This window comes from Pseudophryne corroboree, chromosome 8 (genome assembly GCF_028390025.1).
Source record: "Pseudophryne corroboree isolate aPseCor3 chromosome 8, aPseCor3.hap2, whole genome shotgun sequence".
Lineage (NCBI taxonomy): Eukaryota > Metazoa > Chordata > Amphibia > Anura > Myobatrachidae > Pseudophryne > Pseudophryne corroboree.
In genome coordinates, this window is record NC_086451.1 from 163,407,630 (window position 1) to 163,425,569 (window position 17,940).

General features: G+C 46.1%; 17 non-coding genes and 1 pseudogene across 17 annotated transcripts; all 18 read left to right on the forward strand.

Moving 5' to 3' along the window:
- Positions 1-5,718: 5,718 nt before the first annotated feature.
- LOC134950485 (U1 spliceosomal RNA) lies at positions 5,719-5,882 on the forward strand. The gene has a single exon (XR_010183397.1). It is a non-coding gene; the product is annotated as a U1 spliceosomal RNA (small nuclear RNA).
- Positions 5,883-6,034: 152 nt separating this feature from the next.
- Positions 6,035-6,197, forward strand: LOC134952193 (U1 spliceosomal RNA). Its single transcript, XR_010184769.1, has one exon. It is a non-coding gene; the product is annotated as a U1 spliceosomal RNA (small nuclear RNA).
- A 674-nt stretch (positions 6,198-6,871) lies between these two features.
- Positions 6,872-7,028, forward strand: LOC134953536 (U1 spliceosomal RNA). The gene has a single exon (XR_010185621.1). It is a non-coding gene; the product is annotated as a U1 spliceosomal RNA (small nuclear RNA).
- Positions 7,029-7,177: 149 nt separating this feature from the next.
- Positions 7,178-7,340, forward strand: LOC134952512 (U1 spliceosomal RNA). The gene has a single exon (XR_010185019.1). It is a non-coding gene; the product is annotated as a U1 spliceosomal RNA (small nuclear RNA).
- A 670-nt stretch (positions 7,341-8,010) lies between these two features.
- Positions 8,011-8,174, forward strand: LOC134951727 (U1 spliceosomal RNA). Its single transcript, XR_010184414.1, has one exon. It is a non-coding gene; the product is annotated as a U1 spliceosomal RNA (small nuclear RNA).
- A 152-nt stretch (positions 8,175-8,326) lies between these two features.
- LOC134953543 (U1 spliceosomal RNA) lies at positions 8,327-8,489 on the forward strand. The gene has a single exon (XR_010185626.1). It is a non-coding gene; the product is annotated as a U1 spliceosomal RNA (small nuclear RNA).
- Positions 8,490-9,160: 671 nt separating this feature from the next.
- On the forward strand, positions 9,161-9,324 carry LOC134951466 (U1 spliceosomal RNA). The gene has a single exon (XR_010184200.1). It is a non-coding gene; the product is annotated as a U1 spliceosomal RNA (small nuclear RNA).
- Positions 9,325-9,476: 152 nt separating this feature from the next.
- LOC134953004 (U1 spliceosomal RNA) lies at positions 9,477-9,639 on the forward strand. Its single transcript, XR_010185354.1, has one exon. It is a non-coding gene; the product is annotated as a U1 spliceosomal RNA (small nuclear RNA).
- A 671-nt stretch (positions 9,640-10,310) lies between these two features.
- Positions 10,311-10,474, forward strand: LOC134951688 (U1 spliceosomal RNA). Its single transcript, XR_010184382.1, has one exon. It is a non-coding gene; the product is annotated as a U1 spliceosomal RNA (small nuclear RNA).
- A 152-nt stretch (positions 10,475-10,626) lies between these two features.
- On the forward strand, positions 10,627-10,789 carry LOC134953251 (U1 spliceosomal RNA). The gene has a single exon (XR_010185518.1). It is a non-coding gene; the product is annotated as a U1 spliceosomal RNA (small nuclear RNA).
- Positions 10,790-13,404: 2,615 nt separating this feature from the next.
- Positions 13,405-13,568, forward strand: LOC134950853 (U1 spliceosomal RNA). Its single transcript, XR_010183699.1, has one exon. It is a non-coding gene; the product is annotated as a U1 spliceosomal RNA (small nuclear RNA).
- A 153-nt stretch (positions 13,569-13,721) lies between these two features.
- On the forward strand, positions 13,722-13,884 carry LOC134952848 (U1 spliceosomal RNA). Its single transcript, XR_010185235.1, has one exon. It is a non-coding gene; the product is annotated as a U1 spliceosomal RNA (small nuclear RNA).
- A 661-nt stretch (positions 13,885-14,545) lies between these two features.
- Positions 14,546-14,709, forward strand: LOC134950706 (U1 spliceosomal RNA). The gene has a single exon (XR_010183579.1). It is a non-coding gene; the product is annotated as a U1 spliceosomal RNA (small nuclear RNA).
- A 152-nt stretch (positions 14,710-14,861) lies between these two features.
- LOC134952779 (U1 spliceosomal RNA) lies at positions 14,862-15,024 on the forward strand. The gene has a single exon (XR_010185207.1). It is a non-coding gene; the product is annotated as a U1 spliceosomal RNA (small nuclear RNA).
- A 670-nt stretch (positions 15,025-15,694) lies between these two features.
- On the forward strand, positions 15,695-15,858 carry LOC134950413 (U1 spliceosomal RNA). Its single transcript, XR_010183336.1, has one exon. It is a non-coding gene; the product is annotated as a U1 spliceosomal RNA (small nuclear RNA).
- Positions 15,859-16,010: 152 nt separating this feature from the next.
- Positions 16,011-16,152, forward strand: LOC134953293 (U1 spliceosomal RNA; annotated as a pseudogene).
- Positions 16,153-16,847: 695 nt separating this feature from the next.
- Positions 16,848-17,011, forward strand: LOC134951138 (U1 spliceosomal RNA). The gene has a single exon (XR_010183933.1). It is a non-coding gene; the product is annotated as a U1 spliceosomal RNA (small nuclear RNA).
- A 152-nt stretch (positions 17,012-17,163) lies between these two features.
- LOC134952469 (U1 spliceosomal RNA) lies at positions 17,164-17,326 on the forward strand. Its single transcript, XR_010184983.1, has one exon. It is a non-coding gene; the product is annotated as a U1 spliceosomal RNA (small nuclear RNA).
- The last annotated feature ends 614 nt before the right edge of the window (positions 17,327-17,940 follow it).

The following is a 17,940-nucleotide window of genomic DNA, read 5'->3' on the forward strand; positions in this document are numbered from 1 at the left end:
ACCATATATTAAATGGCTTTTCAGAAAAGGGAGATGGGAGAAGAGCTTTCAGTACTTGTAGGACCGATGCTCATTTCCTATTCTAGCCTCCAAAAACAGATTCAGTTGCATTTTCCAGCGTGTTTTGGATGCGCCTTTGCAAATGTCTTACATCGACAAACTTATTTAGTACTATTTTGCAAATAGGGTTACATTGTTGCAACATTGTGTTCCCTAATTGCTTGATTTTTTAAATGCAACAATTGATAAAGACACCTGATAACTGCTCTGTGGAGTCTTATTTTGTGTCTACTTCTTATCTACATTTAATTCTCTACCTCTAATCAAGGCATTTTTAAATGCTGGGGGCTGCTAGGACGTGAGGCCTACCTAGACTTTAGATCTGAATTTGAATGTACTTGTGAACTAACTTAATTTCCTACTTCTAAATTCATTCCTAAATTCACTACTTACATGAATCCTGTAGTTGGGCATTTTGGGACTTCGATTGTGGGCATTGTTTTGTGTCCAGACCAGCAGCAGGTGGTGTGCATTTGCTGGAAAGGCATCGAAGACCTCCGATATGCTGCATCTCCTGATGTGTGTCTCCCTCAAGTGGCTGTCAGCAAATGCCTGCTAGACACCCCATTCCAAGCTGATTGTGACATCACGGTACATGCATCATAGAACAGGCATGCTAGAACATGGGTCTTCAACCTGCGACCCTCCAGCTGCTGTGGAACTACACATCCCAGCATGCCCTGCCTCAGTTTTAGCATACCTTAATAGCAAAACTGTGGCAGGGCATGCTGGGATGTGTAGTTTCACAGCAGCTGGAGGGCCACAGGATGAAGACCCATGTGCTAGAGCCAAGCCGCAGGTACATTGAATGCTAGCAAGCTGAATATTTAAATCCTTTTTGTTCCGCAGCATTCCAATGTGGAAGATTCCATGGAACCAGAGATCCTTCCATTGAGAAGGACATGCTGCCTGGATGACTACACTGTGCAAATTAAATCACGGAGCTAGTTGGTTTGTGGGTGGCTCTGGTGACTGGGTGGTTGGGTGGGTGGTGTGTCGGAGGTGGAGCACATGCAAATGATTGTGTATCATCCAGCTAGTGAGAGAGAAAACTCATGCAGGAGTGTGCCTGCTTGTCAGTGGGTTATGCACCTTGCCAGACGTCAAATCTACATAGAGCAGCTGGAGGGGACAAGAGCAGGTTTGCAAAATATAGATAGAAGAGCATATATGCTGGCACATTCTCCATGATTGTGTCAGCTTATGTTTTGGTGCACTGCACTTTCCTCCACTAAGTTTTAGCCATTTTTGTTAAGCTCAAGTGTAGTTGCTTCTCGGCCTTTTGGCTGTGATCTTGTATCGTGGTTGAAGGGTCTGCTGGAGGGAGGGATTGTTTTCTTCATTGGCGAAAGACCAAAGATATTCCAGGATGGAAGGCTTGGGAACACTATCCGTTTTTCAGTTGTGGAAGAGCACAGAGGTCGGATTGGACTACATTCTATAGTAAAGGATACCTTTCTATTTATTGCCCCTCCCCTTATATGTGTCTGTGTTACAATAAAGCTTCGGTCTTGTGATTCCCTCACCCTCTTACACTCCACACACATAGCCTTATTAACTGTTGTATTATTGTATAGTTTAAATGTATAGTGCAGTTCATGATTTATAGTGTAGGCTGGCCTGTGCTGTAGTTCTTGAACTGTACTATACCGACAGCATTTGTATTGTGTTTTGGCTGTGCTGCAACACAGTACTTATGTGTGTAATGTTTATGTATGTTTTTTTGCTTCTTTATGTCAATAAAGACTGCTTTTTCAATCCAATATCTGAAAACAATCAATGTTTATCTTTGATGGCAATAGAAGTGGTATGATATTTGCTGCTTTTGAAAGGCAATATCTGATATGTCCCCTATCTGGGAACCATATATTAAATGGCTTTTCAGAAAAGGAAGATGGTAGAAGAGCTTTCAGTACTTGTTGGACCGATGCACATTTCCTATTCTAGCCTCCAAAAACAGATTCAGTTGCATTTTCCAGTGTGTTTTAAATGCGCCTTTGCAAATGTCTTACATCGACAAACTTATTTAGTACTATTTTGCAAATAGGGTTACATTGTTGCAACATTGTGTTCCCTAATTGCTTGATTTTTTAAATGCAACAATTGATAAAGACACCTGATAACTGCTCTGTGGAGTCTTATTTTGCGTCTACTTCTTATCTACATTTAATTCCCTACCTCTAATCAAGGCATTTTTAAATGCTGGGGGCTGCCAGGACGTGAGGCCTACCTAGACTTTAGATCTGAATTTGAATGCACTTGTGAACTAACTTAATTTCCTACTTCTAAATTCATTCCTAAATTCACTACTTACATGAATCCTGTAGTTGGGCATTTTGGGACTTCGATTGTGGGCATTGTTTTGTGTCCAGACCAGCAGCAGGTGGTGTGCATTTGCTGGAAAGGCATCGAAGACCTCCGATATGCTGCATCTCCTGATGTGTGTCTACCTCAAGTGGCTGTCAGCAAATGCCTGCTAGATACCCCATTCCAAGCTGATTGTGACATCACGGAACATGCATCATAGAACAGGCATGCTAGAACATGGGTCTTCAACCTGCGACCCTCCAGCTGCTGTGGAACTACACATCCCAGCATGCCCTGCCTCAGTTTTAGCATACCTTAATAGCAAAACTGTGGCAGGGCATGCTGGGATGTGCAGTTTCACAGCAGCTGGAGGGCCACAGGATGAAGACCCATGTGCTAGAGCCAAGCCGCAGGTACATTGAATGCTAGCAAGCTGAATGTTTAAATCCTTTTTGTTCCGCAGCATTCCAATGCGGAAGATTCCATGGAACCAGAGATTATTCCATTGAGAAGGACATGCTGCCTGGATGACTGCACTGTGCAAATTAAGTCACGGAGCCAGTTGGCTTGTGGGTGGCTCTGGTGACTGGGTGGTTGGGTGGGCGGTGTGTCGGAGTTGGAGCACATGCAAATGAATGTGTATCATCCAGCTAGTGAGAGTGAAAACTCATGCAGGAGTGTGCCTGCTTGTCAGTGGGTTATGCACCTTGCCAGACGTCAAATCTACATGGAGCAGCTGGAGGGGACAAGAGCAGGTTTGCAAAATATAGATAGAAGAGCATATATGCTGGCGCATTCTCCATGATTGTGTCAGCTTATGTTTTGGTGCACTGCACTTTCCTCCACTAAGTTTTAGCTATTTTGGTTAAACGCAAGTGTAGTTGCTTCTCGCCCTTTTGGCTGTGATCTTGTATCGTGGTTAAAGAGTCTGCTGGAGGGATTGTTTTCTTCATTGGCGAGAGACTGAAGATATTCCAGGATGGAAGGCTTGGGAACACTATCCGTTTTTAAGTTGTGGAAGAGTTGAAAGACCGGATTGGACTACATTCTATAGTAAAGGATATCTTTGTATTTATTAATCCTCCCTTTATATGTGTCTGTCTTTCAATAAAGCTTCGGGCTTGTGATTCCCTCACCCTCTTACACTCCACACCCATAGCCTTATTAACTGTTGTATTATTGTATTGTTTAAATGTATAGTGCAGTTCATGATTTATAGTGTAGGCTGGCCTGTGCTGTAGTTCTTGAACTGTACTATACCGACAGCATTTGTATTGTGTTTTATCTGTGCTGCAACACAGTACTTATGTGTGTAATGTTTATGTATGTTTTTTTGCTTCTTTATGTCAATAAAGACTGCTTTTTCAATCCAATATCTGAAAACAATCAATGTTTATCTTTGATGGCAATAGAAGTGGTATGATATTTGCTGCTTTTGAAAGGCAATATCTGATATGTCCCCTATCTGGGAACCATATATTAAATGGCTTTTCAGAAAAGGGAGATGGTAGAAGAGCTTTCAGTACTGGTAGGACCGATGCACATTTCCTATTCTAGCCTCCAAAAACAGATTCAGTTGCATTTTCCAGCGTGTTTTGGATGCGCCTTTGCAAATGTCTTACATCGACAAACTTATTTAGTACTATTTTGCAAATAGGGTTACATTGTTGCAACATTGTGTTCCCTAATTGCTTGATTTTTTTAAATGCAACAATTGATAAAGACACCTGATAACTGCTCTGTGGAGTCTTATTTTGTGTCTACTTTTTATCTACATTTAATTCTCTACCTCTAATCAAGGCATTTTTAAGTGCTGGGGGCTGCCAGGACGTGAGGCCTACCTAGACTTTAGATCTGAATTTGAATGTACTTGTGAACTAACTTAATTTCCTACTTCTAAATTCATTCCTAAATTCACTACTTACATGAATCCTGTAGTTGGGCATTTTGGGACTTCGATTGTGGGCATTGTTTTGTGTCCAGACCAGCAGCAGGTGGTGTGCATTTGCTGGAAAGGCATCGAAGACCTCCGATATGCTGCATCTCCTGATGTGTGTCTCCCTCAAGTGGCTGTCAGCAAATGCCTGCTAGACACCCCATTCCAAGCTGATTGTGACATCACGGTACATGCATCATAGAACAGGCATGCTAGAACATGGGTCTTCAACCTGCGACCCTCCAGATGCTGTGGAACTACACATCCCAGCATGCCCTGCCTCAGTTTTAGCATACCTTAATAGCAAAACTGTGGCAGGGCATGCTGGGATGTGTAGTTTCACAGCAGCTGGAGGGCCACAGGATGAAGACCCATGTGCTAAAGCCAAGCCGCAGGTACTTTGAATGCTAGCAAGCTGAATATTTAAATCCTTTTTATTCCGCAGCATTCCAATGTGGAAGATTCCATGGAACCAGAGATCCTTCCATTGAGAAGGACATGCTGCCTGGATGACTACACTGTGCAAATTAAATCACGGAGCCAGTTGGCTTGTGGGTGGCTCTGGTCACTGGGTGGTTGGGTGGGTGGTGTGTCGGAGGTGGAGCACATGCAAATGATTGTGTATCATCCAGCTAGTGAGAGAGAAAACTCATGCAGGAGTGTGCCTGCTTGTCAGTGGGTTATGCACCTTTCCAGACGTCAAATCTACATGGAGCAGCTGGAGAGGACAAGAGCAGGTTTGCAAAATATAGACAGAAGAGCTCTCCAGCCTAGTTTGCTGTCTGTTTCCACTTCTCTTTTCTTGAGCCGCTCCCTTCTATGCCCTTGCGCACTATCCTGACTTCTCCCATCTGCTTACTTTGTGCCTTCCAACGCACAATGCGAACTACAGGTAGTGCTGCAGGGCCCACACCCTTTTACTTGCCATACAGAGCAGCTCTGGAGCTGTTACAGTGCCCAGCTTCTGCAAGAAATCAGCTTGAATGCTTCAGGGGCTGGGGCATAGCCAACATGAGCCCCACACCGAAGGAGCGTGGAGGTGTTTAATGCGAACTAGGGGTCATCCAAGCGCTGCAAAAGGCCGACATGCCCTGCACGCCCCTTTTCTCTTTTCATATGCAGACGAGGGTTGAAGCCAACTTTGACCCACTGCTTGGATGACATCACCATATGCAAATCCATCTGCTGCAGGCCTTCCTCCAGGAATGCTTGCACTAGTTGTTGCATTTGGTTTGTTGTTTGGGGGTGCTTCAGTATTAGGCAGCCTTCTGCCCTCCCATGTTCATCTGAAAATATGTGTTCTCCCTGCAGTTGTTGTCCCCAGATGAGAGTTCCCTTGTGCTGCCTCAGTTGAATCTTCTTTACTTGACAGAGATGTGCCTGAGCAGCGGCCCTCCCCAGCCCTATCCCAAATCATACTTATTTTGCATAGGAGATACCATGGTCATGAAGATTGTTCTCCCAGGGTGAGGTTCATTCATTGCATTCTGGGTATGCTGACCCCTGTGATTTCCCCAAATGTGGGAAACTTGACTGCATTATTTGTGGTAGTGGGGGACTGTGTTTGTGCTTTCCTCTGGTCAGCTCTGGTAAAAGTCAGATTTCTTTGTCTCAGATCTTCCTCTAGCCTTGTTCTTCTTTCGAGAGTTCCCTTGTGCTGCCTCAGTTGGATCTCCTTTACTTGACAGGGGGGTGCCCAAGCAGCGACCCTCCCCAGCTCTAGCCCAACTCCTACTTACCTGCCAGGTGAGATACTATGATCATGAAGGTGCTTCTCCCAGGGCAAGGCTCACCCATTGCACTCTGGGTGTGCTGCCCCTGTGATTTCCCCAAATGTGGGAAACTTGACTGCATAATTTGTGTTTCCACTGGTCGGCTTTCATATAATTCAGATCTCTTTGTCTCAGGTCTCTCTCCAGCCTAGTTTGCAGTCTGTTTCCACTTCTTTTTTTTTGAGCCCCTCCCTTCTATACCCTTGTGCACTATCCTGACTTCTCCTCCTGTCTGCTTACTTTGTGCCTTCCAATGCACAATGCAAACTACAGGTAGTGCTGCAGGGCCCACAAACTTTTACTTGCATTACAGAGCAGCTCTGGAGCTGTTACAGTGCCAAGCTGCTGCAAGAAATCAGCTTGAATGCTTCAGGGGCTGGGGCATTGCCAACATGAGCCCCACACCGAAGGAGGGTGGGGGTGTTTAATGCGAACTAAGGGTCATCCAAGCGCCGCAAAAGGCCGCCATTCCCTGCATACCCCTTTTCTCTTTTCATATGCAGATGAGGGTTCCAGCCAACTTTGGCCCACTGCTTGGATGACATCACTGTATGCAAATCCGTCTTCTGCAGACCTTCCCCCAGGAATGCTTGTACTAGTTGTTGCATTTGGTTTGTTGTTTGGGGGTGCTTCAGTATTAGGCAGCCTTCTGCCCTCCCATGTTCATCTGAAAATATGTGTTCTCCCTGCAGTTGTTGTCCCCAGATGAGAGTTCCCTTGTGCTGCCTCAGTTGAATCTCCTTTACTTGACAGAGATGTGCCTGAGCAGCGGCCCTCCCCAGCCCTATCCCAAATCATACTTATTTTGCATAGGAGATATCATGGTAATGAAGACTGTTATCCCAGGGTGAGGTTCATTCATTGCATTCTGGGTATGCTGACCCCTGTGATTTCCCCAAATGTGGGAAACTCGACTTCATTATTTGTGGTAGTGTTTGTGCTTTCCTCTGGTCAGCTCTGGTAAAAGTCAGATTTATTTGTCTCAGATCTTCCTCTAGCCTTGTTCTTCTTTCGAGAGTTCCCTTGTGCTGACTCAGTTGGATCTCCTTCACTTGACAGGGAAGTGCCCGAGCAGCGACCCTACCAAGCTCTAGCCCAACTCCTACTTACCTGCCAGGTGAGATACTATGATCATGTAGGTGCTTCTCCCAGGGCAAGGCTCACCCATTGCACTCTGGGTGTGCTGCCCCTGTGATTTCCCCAAATGTGGGAAACTTGACTGCATAATTTGTGTTTCCCCTGGTCGGCTCTCGTATAATTCAGATCTCTTTGTCTCAGGTCTCTCTCCAGCCTAGTTTGCTGTCTGTTTCCACTTCTCTTTTCTTGAGCCGCTCCCTTCTATGCCCTTGCGCACTATTCTGACCTCTCCTGTCTGCTTACTTTGTGCCTTCCAACGCACAATGCAAACTACAGGTAGTGCTGCAGGGCCCACACCCTTTTACATGCTTTACAGAGCAGCTCTGGAGCTGTTACAGTGCCCAGCTGCTGCAAGAAATCAGCTTGAATGCTTCAGGGGCTGGGGCATAACCAACATGAGCCCCACACCGAAGGAGGGTGGAGATGTTTAATGCGAATTAGGGGTCATCCAAGCGCCGCAAAAGGCCGCCATTCCCTGCACATCCCTTTTTTCTTTTCATATGCAGATGAGGGTTGAAGCCAACTTTGACCCACTGCTTGGATGACATCACCATATGCAAATCCATCTGCTGCAGGCCTTCCCCAGGAATGCTTGCACTAGTTGTTGCATTTGGTTTGTTGTTTGGGGGTGCTTCAGTATTAGGCAGCCTTCTGCCCTCCCATGTTCATCTGAAAATATGTGTTCTCCCTGCAGTTGTTGTCCCAAGATGAGAGTTCCCTTGTGCTGCCTCAGTTGAATTGCCTTTACTTGACAGAGATGTGCCTGAGCAGCGGCCCTCCCCAGCCCTGTCCCAAATCATACTTATTTTGCATAGGAGATACCATGGTCATGAAGATTGTTCTCCCAGGGTGAGGTTCATTCATTGCATTCTGGGTATGCTGACCCCTGTGATTTCCCCAAATGTTGGAAACTCGACTGCATTATTTGTGGTAGTGGGGGGCTGTGTTTGTGGTTTCCTCTGGTCAGCTCTGGTAAAAGTCAGATTTCTTTGTCTCAGATCTTCCTCTAGCCTTGTTCTTCTTTCGAGAGTTCCCTTGTGCTGCCTCAGTTGGATCTCCTTCACTTGACAGGGGGGTGCCCGAGCAGCGACCCTCCCCAGCTCTAGCCTAACTCCTACTTACCTGCCAGGTGAGATACTATGATCATGTAGGTGCTTCTTCCAGGGCAAGGCTCACCCATCGCACTCTTGGTGTGCTGCCCCTGTGATTTCCCCAAATGTGGGAAACTTGACTGCATAATTTGTGTTTCCCCTGGTCGGCTCTCGTATAATTCAGATGTCTTTGTCTCAGGTCTCTCTCCAGCCTAGTTTGCTGTCTGTTTCCACTTCTCTTTTCTTGAGCCGCTCCCTTCTATGCCCTTGCGCACTATCCTGACTTCTCCCGTCTGCTTACTTTGTGCCTTCCAACGCACAATGCGAACTACAGGTAGTGCTGCAGGGCCCACACCCTTTTACTTGCCTTACAGAGCAGCTCTGGAGCTGTTACAGTGCCCAGCTGCTGCAAGAAATCAGCTTGAATGCTTCAGGGGCTGGGGCATAGCCAACATGAGCCCCACACCGAAGGAGGGTGGAGGTGTTTAATGCGAACTAGGGGTCATCCAAGCGCCGCAAAAGGCCGCCATGCCCTGCATGCCCCTCTTCTCTATTCATATGCAGATGAGTGTTGAAGCCAACTTTGACCCACTGCTTGGATGACATCACCATATGCAAATCCATCTGCTGCAGGCCTTCCCCCAGGAATGCTTGCACTAGTTGTTGCATTTGGTTTGTTGTTTGGGGGTGCTTCAGTATTAGGCAGCCTTCTGCCCTCCCATGTTCATCTGAAAATTTGTGTTCTCCCTGCAGTTGTTGTCCCCCGATGAGAGTTCCCTTGTGCTGCCTCAGTTGAATCTCCTTTACTTGACAGAGATGTGCCTGAGCAGCGGCCCTCCCCAGCTCTATCCCAAATCATACTTATTTTGCATAGGAGATACCATGGTCATGAAGATTGTTTTCCCAGGGTGAGGTTCATTCATTGCATTCTGGGTATGCTGACCCCTGTGATTTCCCCAAATGTGGGAAACTGGACTGCATTATTTGTGGTAGTGAGGGACTGTGTTTGTGCTTTCCTCTGGTCAGCTCTGGTAAAAGTCAGATTTCTTTGTCTCAGATCTTCCTCTAGCCTTGTTCTTCTTTCGAGAGTTCCCTTGTGCTGCCTCAGTTGGATCTCCTTCACTTGACAGGGGGGTGCCCGAGCAGCGACCCTCCCCAGCTCTAGCCCAGCTCCTACTTACCTGCCAGGTGAGATACTATGATCATGAAGGTGCTTCTCCCAGGGCAAGGCTCACCCATTGCACTCTGGGTGTGCTACTCCTGCGGTTTCCCCAAATGTTGGACACTTGACTGCATAATTTGTGTTTCACCTGGTCGGCTCTCGTATAATTCAGATCTCTTTGTCTCAGGTCTCTCTCCAGCCTAATTTGCAGTCTGTTTCCACTTCTCTTTTCTTGAGTTGCTCCCTTCTATGCCCTTGCGCACTGTCCTGACTTCTCCCGTCTGCTTACTTTGTGCCTTCCAACGCACAATGCAAACTACAGGTAGTGCTGCAGGGCCCACACCCTTTTACTTGCCTTACAGAGCAGCTCTGGAGCTGTTACAGTGCCCAGCTGCTGCAAGAAATCAGCTTGAATGCTTCAGGGGCTGGGGCATAGCCATCATGAGCCCCACACCGAAGGAGGGTCTAGGTGTTTAATGCGAACTAGGGGTCATCCAAGCACCGCAAAAGGCCGCCATGCCCTGCATGCCAATTTTATCTTTTCACATGCAGACGAGGGTTGAAGCCAACTTTGACCCACTGCTTGGATGACATCACCATATGCAAATCCATCTGCTGCAGGCCTTCCCCCAGGAATGCTTGCACTAGTTGTTGCATTTGGTTTGTTGTTTGGGGGTGCTTCAGTATTAGGCAGCCTTCTGCCCTCCCATGTTCATCTGAAAATATGTGTACCTCCTGCAGTTGTTGTCCCCAGATGAGAGTTCCCTTGTGCTGCCTCAGTTGAATCTCCTTTACTTGACAGAGATGTGCCTGAGCAGCGGCCCTCTCCAGCCCTATCCCAACTCATACTTATTTTGCATAGGAGATACCATGGTCATGAAGATTGTTCTCTCAGGGTGAGGTTCATTCATTGCATTCTGGGTATGCTGACCCCTGTTATTTCCCCAAATGTGGTAAACTTGACAGCATTATTTGTGGTAGTGGGGGACTGTGTTTGTGCTTTCCTCTGGTCAGCTCTGGTAAAAGTCAGATTTCTTTGTCTCAGATCTTCCTCTAGCCTTGTTCTTCTTTCGAGAGTTCCCTTGTGCTGCCTCAGTTGGATCTCCTTCACTTGACAGGGGGGTGCCCGAGCAGCGACCCTCCCCAGCTCTAGCCCAACTCCTACTTACCTGCTAGGTGAGATACTATGATCATGAAGGTGCTTCTCCCAGGGCAAGGCTCACCAATTGCACTCTGGGTGTGCTGCTCCTGCGATATCCCCAAATGTGGGAAACTTGACTGCATAATTTGTGTTTCCCCTGGTCGGCTCTCGTATAATTCAGATCTCTTTGTCTCATGTCTCTCTCCAGCCTAGTTTGCTGTCTGTTTACACTTCTCTTTTCTTGAGCCACTCCCTTCTATGCCCTTGCGCACTATCTTGACTTCTCCCGTCTGCTTACTTTGTGCCGTCCAACGCACAATGCGAACTACAGGTAGTGCTGCAGGGCCCACACCCTTTTAGTTGCCTTACAGAGCAGCTCTGGAGCTATTACAGTGCCCAGCTGCTGCAAGTAATCAGCTTGAATGCTTCAGGGGCTGGGGCATAGCCAACATGAGCCCCACACCGAAGTAGGGTGGAGGTGTTTAATGCGAACTAGGGGTCATCCAAGCGCCGCAAAAGGCCGCCATGCCCTGCACGCCCCTTTTCTCTTTTCATATGCAGACGAGGGTTGAAGCCAACTTTGACCCACTGCTTGGATGACATCACCATATGCAAATCCATCTGCTGCAGGCCTTCCCCCAGGAATGCTTGTACTAGTTGTTGCATTTGGTTTGTTGTTTGGGGGTGCTTCAGTATTAGGCAGCCTTCTGCCCTCCCATGTTCATCTGAAAATATGTGTTCTCCCTGCAGTTGTTGTCCCCAGATGAGAGTTCCCTTGTGCTGCCTCAGTTGAATCTCCTTTACTTGACAAGGGAGGCATTTTGGATTTTTTCTTTGGGTACCCTTACACCTGATGGTCTGAATGAGAGCATCGAACTGAACAACATTGGCAGTCTCTGAAGATTTTATCTATTGATTTACCTAATATATTATTTATTGAATATCCATTTATTGTATGTTTAATAAATAAACAAAATTATTAGAAGTAGCTATTTTGGAAACAGCTTTCCTCTTAGGATGAAACTGTATAATCCTGTTGTGTGTGTTCCTTTAAAGTTCTTTAGTAAAATCCACTAGTAATGATGAACATCAGATTTCTTCCTCCATCCTCTTTTTACACTTTCTCTTGGTTCTATATATATTTTTTTTTCTATTTTTATTTTTTTCCCCTCCTTCTCCCAAAAGGCCCCCCCCCCTCCCTGTTTTAAATTTTAAAATCTTTAAATATTTAAATCTTCGAATCCTTAAATTGTCTGTTTAATATTTATTTTTTCTTCAATTCTTTTTGTTGTTTAAACAGCAATGTAGTTATTCCAGGGGTTAAAATAATGAAATATAGAAATAATATTAACAAAAATTAAAGGTAAAAATGAATTGATAGAATGATCCCATTAAAAGTAAATAAATAATATGGATGTTAAGCTGAGCAGGTTGGATTCGAACATGGGACTAGCTGCATAGAGTGCATTTGATGTTTCCCCTGCGCCACAAGAACTGCTTTAGTAGTGGCATGGATTTATGTTACCCTAAAAGGTTTTATATAAGTAAATGGGGATCCTTAGTGCTGAGTCTCTGAATTATGTATATGTGATTATAGATATGAGGTATTGATTGAAAGATTATAGGTTAATCTGTATATAGATTATATATTTTCTGTTATTTTTTAAACCACCTTGTTGCTTATTTTATTATTATTTTTAATCACCATGTTGCTTATTTTTATATTATGAAATGCCTTTATATGTGCAATTGCAATTAGAAAGTTGTTCCATATGTGAGTCATTACATGTATGCATCCAATTAGTACATGTATGTATCCAATCAACTAATTAGTAATGCTATTGGTCCGGTGCATTTTAAAAAGAGCCTGCTAGGCTGCTGATGTATCCTCTGACGAAACCGCTCTTGGATAACAGCGGAAAAACGCGTAAGGAAGGTGATTACCGGACACTCTGATTGCTGAGATATAAGCCCGTTCATGAACGAGCTACATCACGGCGGACGTCTGATGTAAAGACAGCGGTGAAGGGGAAAAAGCAATTTGAGACCGAGCAAAAGGAGGTCTCTACCCCACGGCAGGGAGAAATATCCCGACCGCGAGTGCCAATAAGATCCAGCCACGGTTAACGGGGGTCGTAGCATACCGCTGTGTTTCACCAACCATCACAGCGCTCTCCCCCTGTTTTCTTTCATTACTCACATGAGTTACATATGAACTTTAACTGCAGTAAATAAGAGGCGTTGGTTACAACTGTTGCTGTTCATCCACAAGAAGGAATTTAATGTATCAATTACAATTGGAAAGTAATGATTAAATTACAACAGCTGTATCCAGGAGGATTTTTTGGACACTTTAATAAACATTCCGTTGTCATCAAGGGCAATATGAAATAGATCCTGATTACATTTAGATATGGATAGTGGTGCCTATATATGTTGACTCCTTTGTATTTTATTGAATGTGGGTTTCTTCTGTCTATATATATTTTTTAAAAATAAAGAGCTTGTATATTTTATTTTTTGTGCTCCCTTAATAACAAGTGTGATTATCTTTAAAATTTGGTTTATTATTGGTAGAACAGTACTACCTATGGGAGCAGCATTTTATAATATATGGTGAAAATTAATAGATGTATAAAGATTAAATAAGCAACAAATTGGTGAAATAGATAAGTTTTGATAGGAGCGCTGGGTTCTATATATATATATTGACATTTGGTTATATATATGTATAGACTTTATAAATTCTTGACAGAGATGTGCCTGAGCAGCGGCCCTCCCCAGCCCTATCCCAAATCATACTTATTTTGCATAGGAGATACCATGGTCATGAAGATTGTTCTCCCATGGTGAGGTTCATTCATTGCATTCTGGGTATGCTGACCCCTGTGATTTCCCCAAATGTGGGAAACTCGACTGCATTATTTGTGGTAGTGGGGGACTGTGTTTGTGCTTTCCTCTGGTCAGCTCTGGTAAAAGTCAGATTTATTTGTCTCAGATCTTCCTCTAGCCTTGTTCTTCTTTCGAGAGTTTCCATGTGCTGCCTCAGTTGGATCTTCATACACTTGACAGGGGGGTGCCCGAGCAGCGACCCTCCCCAGCTCTAGCCCAACTCCTACTTACCTGCCAGGTGAGATGCTATGATCATGAAGGTGCTTCTCCCAGGGCAAGGCTCACCCATTGCACTCTGGGTGTGCTGCTCCTGCGGTTTCCCCAAATGTTGGACACTTGACTGCATAATTTGTGTTTCCTCTGGTCGGCTCTCGTATAATTCAGATCTCTTTGTCTCAGGTCTCTCTCCAGCCTAGTTTGCTGTCTGTTTCCACTTCTCTTTTCTTGAGTTGCTCCCTTCTATGCCCTTGCGCACTATCCTGACTTCTCCCGTCTGCTTACTTTGTGCCTTCCAACGCACAATGCAAACTACAGGTAGTGCTGCAGGGCCCACACCCTTTTACTTGCCTTACAGAGCAGCTCTGGAGCTGTTACAGTGCCCAGCTGCTGCAAGAAATCAGCTTGAATGCTTCAGGGGCTGGGGCATAGCCCCACACCGAAGGAGGGTGGAGGTGTTTAATGCGAACTAGGGGTCATCCAAGCGCCGCAAAAGGCCGCCATGCCCTGCACGCCCCTTTTCTCTTTTCATATGCAGACGAGGGTTGAAGCCAACTTTGACCCACTGCTTGGATGACATCACCATATGCAAATCCATCTGCTGCAGGCCTTCCCCCAGGAATGCTTGCACTAGTTGTTGCATTTGGTTTGTTGTTTGGGGGTGCTTCAGTATTATGCAGCCTTCTGCCCTCCAATGTTCATCTGAAAATTTGTGTTCTCCCTGCAGTTGTTGTCCCCAGATGAGAGTTCCCTTGTGCTGCCTCAGTTGAATCTCCTTTACTTGACAGAGATGTGCCTGAGCAGCGGCCCTCCCCAGCCCTATCCCAAGTCATACTTATTTTGCATAGGAGATACCATGGTCATGAAGATTGTTCTCCCAGGGTGAGGTTCATTCATTGCATTCTGGGTATGCTGACCCCTATGATTTCCCCAAATGTGGGAAACTCGACTGCATTATTTGTGGCAGTGGGGGACTGTGTTTGTTCTTTCCTCTGGTCAGCTCTGGTAAAAGTCAGATTTATTTGTCTCAGATCTTCCTCTAGCCTTGATCTTCTATCGAGAGTTTCCTTGTGCTGCCTCAGTTGGATCTACTTCACTTGACAGGGGGGTGCCTGAGCAGCGACCCTCCCCAGCTCTATCCCAAATCCTACTTACCTGCCAGGTGAGATACTATGATAATGAAGGTGCTTCTCCCAGGGCAAGTCTCACCCATTGCACTCTGGGTGTGCTGCTCCTGCGATTTCCCCAAATGTGGGAAACTTGACTGCATAATTTGTGTTTCCCCTGGTCGGCTCTCGTATAATTCAGATCTCTTTGTCTCAGGTCTCTCTCCAGCCTAGTTTGCTGTCTATTTCCACTTCTTTTTTCTTGAGCCGCTCCCTTCTATGCCCTTGCGCACTATCCTGACTTCTCCCGTCTGCTTAATTTGTGCCTTCCAACGCACAATGCTAACTAAAGGTAGTGCTGCAGGGCCCACACCCTTTTACTTGCCTTACAGAGCAGCTCTGGAGCTGTTACAGTGCCTAGCTGCTGCAAGAAATCAGCTTGAATGCTTCAGGGGCTGGGGCATAGCCAACATGAGCCCCACACCGAAGGAGGGTGGAGGTGTTTAATGCGAACTAGGGGTCATCCAATCGCCGCAAAAGGCCGCCATGCCCTGCACGCCCCTTTTCTCTTTTCATATGCAGACGAGGGTTGAAGCCAACTTTGACCCACTGCTTGGATGACATCACCATATGCAAATCCATCTGCTGCAGCCTTCCCCCAGGAATGCTTGCACTAGTTGTTGCATTTGGTTTGTTGTTTGGGGGTGCTTCAGTATTAGGCAGCCTTCTGCCCTCCCATGTTCATCTGAAAATATGTGTTCTCCCTGCAGTTGTTGTCCCCAGATGAGAGTTCCCTTGTGCTGCCTCAGTTGAATCTTCTTTACTTGACAGAGATGTGCCTGAGCAGCGGCCCTCCCCAGCCCTATCCCAAATCATACTTATTTTGCATAGGAGATACCATGGTCATGAAGATTGTTCTCCCAGGGTGAGGTTCATTCATTGCATTCTGGGTATGCTGACCCCTGTGATTTCCCTAAATGTGGGAAACTCGACTGCATTATTTGTGGTAGTGGGGGACTGTGTTTGTGCTTTCCTCTGGTCAGCTCTGGTAAAAGTCAGATTTCTTTGTCTCAGATTTTCCTCTAGCCTTGTTCTTCTTTCGAGAGTTCCCTTGTGCTGCCTCAGTTGGATCTCCTTCACTTGACAGGGGGGTGCCCGAGCAGCGACCCTCCCCAGCTCTAGCCCAACTCCTACTTACCTGCCAGGTGAGATACTATGATCATGAAGTTGCTTCTCCCTGGGCAAGGATCACCCATTGCACTCTGGGTGTGCTGCCCCTGTGATTTCCCCAAATGTGGGAAACTTGACTGCGTAATTTGTGTTTCCCCTGGTCGGCTCTCATATAATTCAGATCTCTTTGTCTCAGGTCTCTCTCCAGCCTAGTTTGCTGTCTGTTTCCACTTCTTTTTTCTTGAGCCCCTCCCTTCTATACCCTTGTGCACTATCCTGACTTCTCCTCCCGTCTGCTTACTTTGTGCCTTACAATGCACAATGCAAACTACAGGTAGTGCTGCAGGGCCCACACCCTTTTACTTGCCTTACAGAGCAGCTCTGGAGCTGTTACAGTGCCCAGCTGCTGCAAGAAATCAGCTTGAATGCTTCAGGGGCTGGGGCATGGCCAACATGAGCCCCACACAGAAGGAGGGTGGGGGTATTTAATGCGAACTAGGGGTCATCCAAGCGCCGCAAAAGGCCGCCATGCCCTGCATACCCCTTTTCTCTTTTCATATGCAGATGAGGGTTCCAGACAACTTTGGCCCACTGCTTGGATGACATCACCGTATGCAAATCCGTCTTCTGCAGACCTTCCCCCAGGAATGCTTGTACTAGTTGTTGCATTTGGTTTGTTGTTTGGGGGTGCTTCAGTATTAGGCAGCCTTCTGCCCTCCCATGTTCATCTGAAAATATGTGTTCTCCCTGCAGTTGTTGTCCCCAGATGAGAGTTCCCTTGTGCTGCCTCAGTTGAATCTCCTTTACTTGACAGAGATGTGCCTGAGCAGCGGCCCTCCCCAGCCCTATCCCAAATCATACTTATTTTGCATAGGAGATACCATGGTCATGAAGATTGTTCTCCCAGGGTGAGGTTCATTCATTGCATTCTGGGTATGCTGACCCCTGTGATTTCCCCAAATGTGGGAAACTGGACTGCATTATTTGTGGTAGTGAGGGACTGTGTTTGTGCTTTCCTCTGGTCAGCTCTGGTAAAAGTCAGATTTCTTTGTCTCAGATCTTCCTCTAGCCTTGTTCTTCTTTCGAGAGTTTCCTTGTGCTGCCTCAGTTGGATCTCCTTCACTTGACAGGGGGATGCCCGAGCAGCGACCCTCCCCAGCTCTAGCCCAACTCCTACTTACCTGCCAGGTAAGATACTATGATCATGAAGGTGCTTCTCCCAGGGCAAGGCTCACCCATTGCACTCTGGGTGTGCTGCTCCTGCGATTTCCCCAAATGTGGGAAACTTGACTGCATAATTTGTGTTTCCCCTGGTCGGCTCTCGTATAATTCAGATCTCTTTGTCTCAGGTCTCTCCCCAGCCTAGTTTGCTGTCTGTTTCCACTTCTCTTTTCTTGAGCCGCTCCCTTCTATGCCCTTGCGCACTATCCCAGGATAATTATTGTAGCTGGTCTGCGGGTAACAGCTCTCAGATCCACTTCTAGAAAAAATGCAACAATGTAATTTGAGTGACAAACTGCAGAGATGAACCCTTTCTGTGACTGCTGCACAGGGATCACACAAACTCTATTCATAGGGCTGACTTCACTTAGGGGAGATGTTCTCGCCCCGCAAAGAAGTGCGAGTATATACCGCACTTACGGTACCATTGGATTTACAGATATTTTCTTGCAATACACTATGGGGGTCATTCTGAGTTGATTGCTCGCTAGCAGTTTTTAGCAGCCTTAAAACGGTGGAGTTAACATATCTCACGTGGAAGGTGGTCATGTTATTAGCCTTGGCTTCGGCTAGGCGAGTGTCGGAATTAGCGGCTTTGTCACATAAAAGCCCATATTTGGTGTTCCATGTGGATAGAGCGGAATTGCGGACCCATCCTCAATTCCTACCAAAAGTGGTCTCATCTTTTCATATGAACCAATCTATTGTGGTGCCTTTGGCTACGCGTGA